At 43.4% G+C, this 10,454-nt stretch overlaps 1 long non-coding RNA gene across 1 annotated transcript in view; it reads right to left on the bottom strand.

Annotated features, from left to right (window-relative positions):
• Positions 1-7,713: 7,713 nt before the first annotated feature.
• Positions 7,714-10,454, bottom strand: part of LOC119273546 — a 6,700-nt gene continuing 3,959 nt past the window's right edge. Inside the window, exons 2-4 of the long non-coding RNA XR_005134898.1 lie at positions 8,686-8,852; positions 8,486-8,545; positions 7,714-8,338 (exon numbers count right to left, since the gene is read on the bottom strand). This is a non-coding gene — a long non-coding RNA (uncharacterized LOC119273546). The remainder of the gene's footprint in view (positions 8,339-8,485; positions 8,546-8,685; positions 8,853-10,454) is intronic.

Consider the following 10,454-nt stretch of genomic DNA (forward strand, 5'->3'; position numbering starts at 1 on the left):
AAGTGAGTCATCACAGGTGAAGAGGTTTTGAAAATATGAACTAACCATGTTGGCCATTACCTCATGCTCCCTGTGGCTGCTTCCACTATCATCAACTAGCCTTTTCACTTTATTTTTCCTTGCTCTCCATACTGCTCGCCTATGAAAAAAGTTTGTGTTACGGTCTCCCGCACGAAGCCAGTCAATACGACTTCGTTGCATCCATAGCATCTCCTCTCGGTACAACAATTCCTGCATATGGTCAGACTCTTTCCGTATCTCATTCCGATCTGCATTCATGTTCATTAGTTCCTCCCGCCTGGTTCTAGATTTTTCAAGTTCATTTGTAATATTACCAAATTTCTGTCCTGCACTCCTCCATGCTTCTGCCACACGTTCAGGGAGGCTCTCATCCCTCTCCCAGAAATTTTCGTACCTTCTAAAATTAGTACGTACATGATTAGTCTCCTCTTTAACACACTGTAGCATAAGCGGGCAATGATCTGAGCATGGTGACACTTTATGTACCACTCGTGCCTCCCCAAATATATCCCGCCACCGGTTATCCGCAACCGCCCGGTCCAGACGTACCCTCACATTCTTTCTGCCTCTCTGCTTATTGTCATAAGTGAACGGTAAGCCAGAGAATCCAAGAACCACAAGTTCACATACCTCTAGTGTGTCTCTGAATGCAAGCATCTGGCTCTCACTGCGAGGTGTCACCGAAAAATGCTCAAAGGACCACATGGCCTCATTAAAATCACCCATAACACACCAAGGGAGATCAGATTGTTGTTTAAGGCTTGTCATGAGAGTCCACATCTGTCGATTTTCAGTGCGTGGTTTCCCATACACACATGTCAACCGCCACAAAGGATCATGCTCAGACAGCCTCACATATGCATCAATATATCTGTCATTCGATGATTGAACTTCAACATGCAGACTATCACACCAGAAAAGAGCAAGGCCACCACTCAACCCATTACTACTGACACTAGAAAAACCTCTAAGGCCTAACCTAGCACGTAATCTTTTTATTTTTTCTGAACTCTGTCTAGTCTCGCATAAAAACAAAAATTTTGTCTGTGTTGCCTTCACCATGCCAACTAAGTCACGAACTGTCGGTTTGTTGGCCGCCCCCCGACAGTTCCAACTCGTGCAATTCATTGCTCCTGACAGAGCACCACACATGGCTCCGTCAGTTGACCAGCGGCCCCTGGGCTGGTTGCCTCCATGATACTATCCACTCCAGCCGCACCTCCCTGCGACATCTCCTGTGTGTACATCTCCTCCATGACCAGCTTCTGTTTCTTTGGTGTGCCCTCCAGGACTTGCAGTTCAGCATGTCACCTTCCATGGTCGTTCAAGTTCCTCTACGACACCCACTTCCTCTAGGTACAACTCTGTCAGCCCCGCTTCCTCATCAAGGTCCTCTCCTTTCACGAAGTCTTCAGGTCTTGTGATCACCGGTCGATCCACCGCCGGCCTCGGTCCACCGATTACCTGCCGGACCATGCTCTGTCCGCCTCCTGTGATGGCAATCGCGGCTGCGGTGCTCTCTGCAAGGGCAGTCTTGGATCCACCATTGGCCGGCTTTGGGCGGGCAGCGTCCGCTATGGGAGCCCCATGATCGCCCCCACCGTCCGTTGGTTTCACCTCCACTGCACCCACCAAGATCGCTAATGATAGCGGCTTCAACGACACCCCGGTAGGAGGTGGACTACTCCCGAGAATTGGATCTGGCGGCTTGTTTCGATCAGGGGGAAGCTTTGTTTGATGTCACGGTGTTCTTTCCACATAGCTCCAGCAAGATATGAAGCCTGATCGGGTGGGGAAGCCTTGCGTGAGGAAATAGGAATCGTACCACCGACGGACTCGAACCCTAGGCATACCAGATCGATCTGGACTCCGAGATCGACAGGACTGTTGGCGGACGGGGCCGCCGCGGGGCCGTAGTGCGGGCAAACCTCACACACGGCAAAGGCGGCAAAGGCCAAGGCCTTGCCGGACGGGGGAGGTGGTGTAGCCACCGTCGCCAAGTATTCGCCTGGCCCTAGCATAGCAGGAGCGAGTTGCCCGCCGTTGTATACCATGAATCAGCTATGCTTTTTTTTGTGGGATAACAATAAACTACAACCCACGGAGTCAATCCATACTTTATTATTAGGTAAAGATTAACTCGGTTGTACTAGTTACCAAAGATATATTTTAATATAAACTTTATCAAACTTTCTGAACTTTGACTTAAGTTAAATTTTATATGCGGAGTAAATAGAAATGAAGGGGGTATATATACATATAAAGAGGAGGTTGTGATCGACGGTCAACACGTTTGCCTGATGGTTCACTTCTGGAACTCAAATCATGAGATGCCTAATTTTTGCACTGATTATGAGCGTTGCCCGTGTTTTTAAACCAAGTACTTCATCACAAGTTACAATATTTCCTCTCGCTAATTTTAGTCCCTTAAAATTTCAGAAGGCACATCATTTTTCCATTTTCCTGCCTTTGGAACTGATTAACTTTTCAAGAGGCAAACTAGGAGGCAAAATAAGAAACTGAGATGCTTCAAATCGGCCGCTCAGGGCACTCTAATTGATCTCCGTAATCCATAGTCTTTAAGCTGCAAAAGGCAGCAGAAACTAGTGCCTCTCACCCAAAACCCAAAACCATCGCAGAGCGGGTGACATGAGGAGACAGGCTTAGGGAAGATGTTGTGTGGCTCATTTTTCGGTGGATGGTCCTGTATCATTGAGAGCTAATTTTTGGATATGAATTAGATTGCACCATCTTTAATTGCCAAAGTTATTATTAGGTGATAATTTTGGGACCTCTTTTTGGAAGCTGAATTTCGGGAATTGGTTGAAAATGCCCTTAATCAGAGGAAGGTGCACTGTGTCAACTAGTCAATGATTCATTATTTTTTGCCTCCTAATTGTATGCCCACGACCACATGTTTAAGATTTGCTAACAAATCACAATTTAGCCCAGACTGAATCGCTAAACAGAATTTTGGAAACGGAACAACTACTTTAAAACATCAGGCACCATAGCAAGATCATCCCCTAATTTTAGTGAAAGTGATTCATTAAACGAAAAATTGTGGTTTGGCTATGTGAATCACCGTGAGGCCCAGTTATCCTTTCTTTCTGAGATCGACTATCAAGTCCAGCAAACATTCTCCACGTACTACCAAAATTCGAATTGCATATCACACACACACACACACACACACACACACACACACACACACACACACAATAAGAGCTTTTTTGAATGGAAGGAAAGAGGGTAGGCTACGTGTATTAGTTAGCCGTGCCAGTCGTAGAACGGCCGGCATGGTGTGGCGGGCACGGCAGATTCTTGTCCGGGTACGGGCAGACGCCATGGAGCACGGAGACGCACGTCGACTCACCCACGCAGGTGAGCAGGCCGCAGCAGTAATCGGTGATGACGCTGCCGGAGAAGAGCGCCCGGATCAACTGCCCCGCGCACGAACTCGGCACACCGGTCACGGTCTTGTAGCAGCCACCGTCGGCCCCTTGCGGTGGGGGATTTGGTCCGCCGGCAAAAGCGACTACCAGGAGGAGGCCCATGAATAGGCCGCAAAGGCAGAGTCGCCGGAGAGGCATTGCCGGTCCTCACAGGGTGCTTGGCGCGGCGCTATTGGTTTGTTTATGGAGCTCTGTAGGCATTGCCGATTGATAGCCTTATTTCTGGAACTCCAATTATGAGATGCTTAATTTACGCCGTGGTTATATGCATTTGCCTAATTCCTGTGTTCTATTTTCATCTAGAAATATTTTCAGTACAAATTAAATTATGATCATATATGCGAGTAAATAAATGTTTGGGAAGTGCTCATGCAAAAAAAAAATTGTTTTCGAAGTTCTATATTCTTCTATACTATGCATGTTTTCAGCTGTATACCATGCATGTTTGGCACCCCGTGTAATGGAGAGTATGGCACTATGGCTTTTTTTTAACACAGTTGGTCCGCTAATTTCTCCAATGGCAAGATATAGTCCCTCCAAAATTAGATTTTCTTAAGAAATAACTGTAATATTATTCATACTCACAAACATTACATGTACACTGCTTTGGATCCACAATCCAAGAAATTGAAAAGTAACTCCTACAACTAAGAAGTAAAATGAAATCTCTTGGAGTCATCTTCTCCTTAGTATCAATCTTCGAAAAACTACCAACACTTCAGTAAAAGGACTACAGTTGGACTAGAGCAGCGATTCTGTCACTTCACCTGCATGAACTTGATTAGCAATAAAAGTTTCCAAAAGCATCTCGAGTCGACCATCCAAATATAGGAAGATGTGAGCGATGAATATCCTTCGGTCAAGAATAATCCCTTATAAGTGCAGGCTGTCGAACCACAAAAACTTCACCGTAATGTAGAGAAAATACTCCAACGCAATAAGGAATAAAACGAAAAAACAAGACGACACATAAACTTATCAGATTAGATTAATTGGATTCACGAGGACACATACCTCTCCGCTTTCATGGCACCACCACAAAGAGCCGGATTTATTTTATTCGTAAATGCCATGACTATCACTAGATGTTGACGAAGTCTAAATTTTTCTTGAAGATCAGATGCCCCGTCCCCTCCCCTCAACCTGTCAACGCAAAGATGGAAGCCGAGGATGATGGGGCGAGGTGTTTCTTCTCAGTTAAGGTGCGTCATTGTTCTATAACCTAAAGCTAACTTCCTACGGAGGCTAAGCAGGGGTCCAAGCAAGCTTAAAAGGATCCGCAACCAATTAAATTTGGGACTGTAGTTTAGTTGCTTTAAATAAATGAAAATTATTTTGGAAAATCATGAGTTGATTTATCTTCTAGGGAATAAAAATTGTATTAACTAGATGATACCCCACATGTTGCTGCAGGACTTTGTGCTTTCCATGAGCAAATTCAAAGAAAAGCATATACTGTACATTTACATTATAAATTTTGATTTTGGAGATCCAATGGAATATTGATATTTACATTTGAAATGTTGGACAAATATATTTCTACACAAACATAAAGAGAATTATCAATAACGTGCACCGATTCATCTCCCAAGTAACTATGTTGGATTCTAAGAGCATTGAAGTAATTCTAGTACACTTGGTTAGCATCCAGTTGCTCCAAATGTGACATTTGTTCACCTACAAAAAATTTCAAATTTGTGTGGCCAAATCTTAACAACTTGAAAAATAAAGTATGGGCATATGATAGTACACGTGAAGCACACATGAAAAGTTAGTTGAGATATATGTTTCAAACATCCAGGGAGGCATCATGAATAGCATACATTGATATAGTTCTTTTAATTGCTAAGGAAGCAATATTGTACAGAAACAAAACTAAATTTTATTTATTTATATTGGCATGACAACTTTTTTGAAAGACTTATACCTGTTGGTGCACCTTGTCTAGAAATTCCATACTCATATGATTTTACCTTTTTCATTTGTAGCAAGGCAACAATTAGAAGTTGTGTTGTGCTTGGCCTTGCTGATTCCTCAAAGAAACTAAAATGGGAGATTAGACTCTTCATATTTTGGTTCATAGCCATTCCATTAAGATCGCTGGTGAGTGGAAGCTGCGAGATCTCCTACGAAAGCGAGACACGGCAGTGAGGCAACAGGTTTTCCACAACTGGAAGGGAAGTATTAAACATGAAGTGTGTACGATATCCCATAGAGCCAGTGAAACAACCTACAGTGCTCAATAATTTATCTACAATATGATGTTATCTTTTGGTTTTGTTTTGATGTTGCGCATGGAAAAATTAATAATGAAACTCCAGCCTTCCATATACCATAACATTCCATGTTTCACTGTCCTAACGTAGGAAATTAGATAGCACAATTTAACAATAATCCAGAAGAACAACCAATAAAGATGTATCAATGGGATGGCAAATAATGCAAAGATTCATTCTCTGCAAACATAATTACATAAGGCATGGGAAAATAATAATCAAAAAATCATATAGGATAACTTCACAGTAAGTGGGAAGATTGCGTACCAGCAGGCGGTGAGAACTCCAAATTTCTCCGAGCACTATAACTGGTATGAGTAACATACATGAAGTGAACAAATAAATAGCACGGCAAGACTAATTTGAGTGATATAATCAGGGATTAAGGTAAGATAGTACTTACTGGTATGTCTCCTCCTAATAAATTCATCGTGTCCAAAAACAAATGTACTCATGTATTCATGTTTCTGTGAAAGTCATGTAGCATGGTAACTCTGCAGTATCACTTATAGGACCAGTAAAAGATGTATATAGATAAGAGAAAATGTGTTGATTAACGTCACAAAGAAAATTTACAATTGCCAGCCCAGAGTATGCTCCAAATCTGGCTCAACCTCTGACCTTCATCGTTAGACAATGTCACCGCCATGGCTACAGCTCTATGCAATCAGAGATTTCAGCAGCGCAGGAACTTGACAAAAGCATAATTCAGAAGAAAAGAAGAGGTTTACCATAGAAGAAACTGGACACGGTAGTAGGCTCCTCCAGCTTGCCGTCTTTAGGCTGGTCGTAATAGTAGTATCATAGCTAGTATCATGCATGCCAACTAGGCAATTTTGATGAGGTGGCATAGCATTAAATGAAAAAAAAAAGAGGGTGTAGTATCATGCTCCCTCCGGTCCTTTTTACTCCGCATATTAGAGTTGTGTCAAGTCAAACTTTGTAAACTTTGACCAAATTTATATTAAAAAATATCAACATCTACAATACCAAATATATATACCATGAAACTACATTTCATAATGAATCCAATAATATTAATTTGACATTGTGAATGTTGATACATTTTTCTATAAATTTGGTCAAAATAGAGATGCTTTGACTTCGGACAAAACTTATATGCAGACTAAAAAGGATCGGAGGGAGTATCATGATACCGTATCATAATAAATGATATGCACTTTGTGTCATGTATGGCAATAAGTAGAGTATTACATGATACTAATATATGATACTATGCATTAGAGAGGTAGTATCATACATTAGTATCACATGCATGATACTAGCATATGATACTCCCATTACAACCAGCCTTGATCAAGGAAGAAGAAGCAGTCTGGTCGGTGGGGAAGGGTGGGGCCACTGAGTCACTGACACATGCGAAGCTGGTCGCGTTGGGCGAGCGCTGCTCCATAGGCGTGGGGGAGGAGGGTGGGAGCCAAGCCCGGTGGCGCTGAAGGAGATTGGCCAGCAGCGGGAGATCAAATCACGGGGCACTGATCTGTGTTGGAGGAGCTGGATCCGAAACTCAAGATTGGTGAGGCTGTCGGCGTGTCACGCAGCATGTAGTTGTGTTGGCGGCAGGGGCTCGGGAATATTGCTAACGGCGGCACACGGCAAGATTGGGGCAAGTAGCGCGCACAGCAGGTTGGTCGAGGGCAGCGCCGATGGTCAGGCTGGACGGAGCGAGGGGGCTTTTTGGCCCGCTCGTGGCCCGTTCTAGACCGGACCGTCCGGTCCTGACCCGCTGAAGAATTTGTTCGGTCCGGTTACTAAATTTCGGCCCGAAATTTTCTCGGTCCGGTCCGGTCTTTGCCCGGTCCGACCGAGCGGACCGAAGCTGCAAGGCCGTTCTTCTTCGTCGCGGCCACCGGCGACGCCCTGACCGTGTCCCACCCCGGCGATGTTCATCGGAATCAAGTACTCATCCCTCAATTGGCACAGAGACAAGGGCAATGAGGTAGAAGAAGACCCAGATCAGGCGCTGCCCTTTTTTTCCTTCTATTCAGTCAAACAGAGAATAGAAAGAACGAGAGTGCCGGCGTTCGATCCGATAATCGCGGCGCCATTCTTGACTAGCCCTTCGCTATCGTTTCCTTTCAGGGTCCGTCTAGGACACATCTAGATGTGACATAATTATGTCACATCTAACATGACATCATCCTGTTTGTAGCCTTCCGATCGCCCCTGTTCTTGTTCTGTCGTTCGATTGTTTGTCACCGAGTCGTTCAATTGTTTGTCGTTGCTCGTCCTTTTTTGTTGGACGCTTCCAGGGCTGGGTCGTCCCTCTCCCCCTCCACCACCCCCACACTCTCGGCAAGTTTCCTGGGCCTAGGCCTTGTGTTTGTGGGCTTAATTTATTTGTTTGTTGTAAAAAAAAAAGCTTGGGACCAGATGTAGGCCTTGGCAAAATTGCTTGAATCCAGAGTTCTTCACAAGCATGTATCCGAATCCAGAGTTCTTCACAAGCTCCATTCTGTAATTGCTTTTGCAAACACTGTCGACTATCTTGGAAGAACACCCTATGCTAAATCTGATATACGCACTTGCTCTTCCTTTATTCAAACATTCTTGGGTTGTTCCCATCTGATAATCAAGCAAAAAAGACAAATTAAAATTAGTAACTCAGCTCTATCAAAAAAAAAAGTTCTTGGCATGATAACACACTACTTATAATAAAAAACCGATGGTGTGGTAGGTAAAAGATGTTAATTGAAATAAAAAACAATTTACCTTCCTGCTTTGCTCCTTCAAAACATTCCTCCCATGTTTACTCTCATCACTCTTTTGCAGCTGCATACAAAAAAACCAAAATAACAAAAAAGAAAATTAGGCTCTTATAGAACAGATTATATTCAAACAAGACTGAACTTATGAAGGCAAAAAAGAAGCACGAAAACACAAAAAGTTTGGTGCGGTGAAAAATGATTTACCATTTTCTGATACCATCAAGCAACATGCCATCTGATGCATCCGTTTCTGTTAAATCAATATTAGAGGCCTCAACTTCAGAAACATTGCCATGAAAAGTTTGGTCCAGGTCTTCAATGATGATATTGCTCTCTGAATTTTGATGGTTGGTATCTCTGCTTACATCCCCCTGTAAAAAGAAACAAGAATAGATAAACAAAGAATTTTGAAGAATAGTCAAGTATGAACTGAGCATGGAAAAATTGTTGTAATCGTATTGTGACAAGCACGTACATAATTAGACATATTAGGAGGAACCAGTCAATGGGAAAAAAATTGAATGTCTAGAATCAGAAATGAAAACAAGAGGAAAAAGTATATGGAATCCCCTAGAATCGGAGTTGTATGACTGCTAGGGTTCCATGTCTGAATCACAACAAAATTCATTTCTGGAAAAACAAAAGTATGTGACTGACCACTGAGAATTTCAAACTGACTAGGGGGAGAATTACAACCTCAATCAAGCAAAAAAATCAGCCTTAGATGAACACAAATTCAGTATGAATGAACAAAATATCAGTCTGTATAACCAACACACTATTAATTTCAGTCTGCATGAAGTCCGGGTCTCCCCTGCTCAAAAGTTTCACATAAGCCTAGAACGATGTTACTAATTACATCTAAATCACCCCCTGCCACATAACCACGCTCTTAAATTTTCAGAAATTCTATGATACTCTGAATCTAACAAATTCAGTCTTACTGAACAAATTCTGAGTATGTAACAGATTCGGTCTCTATCAAAATTGCAGTTATATTAAAACAAACTAGAAATCCTTTTTTCTTTAGGGGTTTCATGAAGAAGTACCTTGTAAATCTTTATTACATCAAAAAAGGAAAAAAAAACTATCAAAAAATGGAATAATTGTAAATGGGGGCCCTCAACAAACACACACACACACACCCTTTGTGAGTCAATGGTTGCCTTGCAATTGGGGCCACGACAAAACACACACACACACACCTAGTTGCGAGTCGATGCTCGGCTTACAACTGGGGAGTCTCGAGAAACACAAACACACACACACACACACCCTTAGTTGCGAGTCGATGGTGGACTTGCAACTGGGGGCCATGACAAAACACACACACACCCTAGTTGCGAGTCGATGGTCGACATGCAACTGGGGACCCTCAAAAACACAGACACCCTTAGTTGCGAGTCGATGGTCAGCTTGAAACTGGGGGCGACGACAAAACACACCCCCCCTAGTTGCGAGTCGACGGTCAGCTTGCAACTGGGGGCCCTAAACAAACACACACACCGCCTAGTTACGAGTCGATGGTTGATATGCAACTGGGGACCCTTGACAAAACACACACCCTTAGTTGCGAGCTGGTGGTCGGCTTGCAACTAGGGACCCTCGATAAACACACACCCTTAGTTGCGAGTCGATGGTTAACTTGCAACTGGGGTCACGTCAAAACACACACACCCTAGTTGCAAGTCGATGGGAGTCTCGACAAACACGCACACACCCTTAGTTGCAAGTCGATGGTCGGCTTGCAACTGGGGACTCTCGAGAAACACACACACGCTTAGTTGCGAGTCGATGGTGGGCTTGCAATCGGGGGCCATGACAAAACACACACACCCTAGTTGCGAGTCAATTGTTGACATGCAACTAGGGTCCCTCGACAAACAAAAACACACACCCCCTAATCGTGATTCGATGCTCGGCTTGCAGCTGTTGATTCTCGACAAACACACACACACACACACCCTTAGTTG

The sequence above is a fragment of the Triticum dicoccoides genome, chromosome 3A (genome assembly GCF_002162155.2).
Source record: "Triticum dicoccoides isolate Atlit2015 ecotype Zavitan chromosome 3A, WEW_v2.0, whole genome shotgun sequence".
In the NCBI taxonomy this organism is placed as follows: domain Eukaryota; kingdom Viridiplantae; phylum Streptophyta; class Magnoliopsida; order Poales; family Poaceae; genus Triticum; species Triticum dicoccoides.